This window comes from Sinocyclocheilus grahami, unplaced genomic scaffold, assembly GCF_001515645.1.
Source record: "Sinocyclocheilus grahami isolate Dianchi unplaced genomic scaffold, SAMN03320097.WGS_v1.1 scaffold3564.1, whole genome shotgun sequence".
Classification (NCBI taxonomy): Eukaryota; Metazoa; Chordata; class Actinopteri; order Cypriniformes; family Cyprinidae; genus Sinocyclocheilus; species Sinocyclocheilus grahami.
The window spans coordinates 1,358-3,191 of NW_015508668.1; positions in this window are offsets into that span (position 1 = coordinate 1,358).

Sequence of the window (1,834 nt, forward strand, 5' to 3'; positions counted from 1 at the left end):
CAGCACCGGGTGACCAGTGACACTGAGGTACACACACACACACACACAAGCAGCATGGACGTTCCTGGATGTTCTCGTGTAATTATTAGTAGATTTTTTTTAACCCTCCTGTATTGTTTGTGTGGCAGTCAAAAAGTAAAAAAAAAAAAAAAAGTTATAGAAGTTTACTTTTTTTAATATTTTGAAAAATGCACAAAAATACTTTTTTTTTTTTGTTTTTGACAAAATACATATTCTCCAAAACATGTTTTGCTATAGCCATAAACCTAAACAAGCTGTGTTCCAAATTTAAAGTTGCCCTTAAAAAAAAAATGGCGCGTTCAGTAAGATTTTCTTTGGGCGTAGCACCGAACGTTTCCTCGAGATGAAATTAGTTTTTCAACACAAACAGCACAAGTGTGACTATTTTTTTCAGGACCATTTAACCTTTTTGAATCATGGCCATGCTTTTTGTGTTCACAAAGCAAGTGCCGAATATGTATCGAGTTTCGTACCATTCTGATGAAGTTAAACAAAAAAAAGGTAAAAAATGAACAGCACCAGAGGGTTAAATTAAGATATATTTACTTGAGATGCAAACTGACGTTATGAAGTCTTGTGTTCTGAAAATGTGAACAAAATGAAATGACGCATTGCGTTTCATTTAGTTTATTCCTTAAATTGTTTTTAATTGCTCTTATGAAGTCTTATACTTACCTGTAGAGCCCTGTAAATGTCTGGTATATTAAATTGTGGTGTAAAGGCAATGAGACAAAGAAGGAGACCGTTCTGATTCAAACTGGTGTTTATTTGCAGTACATGTACAGTTGGTATCATAAGATCCCAGTGCATTCTTTGTAGTAGTGCACTTCTCCGTGTCTGTATGCTGTTTAGCACACACAGAGCTAGCAATTTATAACTAACTGTAGGGCTGGCATTGCTAGCAATTATTACATACCAGCACCAAACCTTAACACGTTGGTTTTTCGAGATATTTTACTGATGCCTTTGAATCAGACTTAAAGTCCAATGGCTAAACATAACAACTTGCTAACATCAGCCACAGAGTTTTGTTTTTGGTAAGATGGGTTATGTAACATTGACAGTATAAGCCAAAGGGGGAAAAAAAAATTCCAGATTTAAAAAGACAAAAACATGAATGAATCTGACAGTACCAAACATATCTCTACCTCTGGGTACATAAAACCAATTAGTCTAGATCTATCGATTACAACTAGCATGGCAGCAGTGGGTATTGCACATGAACTGTAAAAAATGAGTACAAAGTAAATTTACATTTATTTTACTTCTAGGTGAAGTATACATAATGTACAAAACTATGCGTTGCCTACTATTGACAATAGTTCACTTTAGAAATAAATAAATAATGAAATCTGTATTAACATCCATCTTACGGGCAGCTACGTCGCAAAACAAAAAAAATATGTAGAAATTTAGAGTGAGGTAGTTCATCAAAGCCTACTTTGATCTGAATTATAACATTTTTGAGAGATGAGATAAAAGCAAATTAAAGTTAAAATTCATTAACTTCCCTAAAGAGAGCAAAGAAAAGTTAAGAGCACTTAACACGGATAAAACAAAATGCAACTCAAATGAAAGAATATAGTTATGCAAACTCAAACCTTCGGTTCCTACACTCTCTGTGTCTCATGTCTGTCTCATCTGTGTCTCTCGTCTGTGTCTGTGACTCATCTGCGTCTCTCTGTGTCTCATGTCTGTCTCATCTGTGTCTCTCGTCTGTGTCTCTGTGACTCATCTGCGTCTCTCTGTGTCTCATGTCTGTCTCATCTGTGTCTCTCGTCTGTGTCTCTGTGTCTGCTTCGTCTCTCTGTGT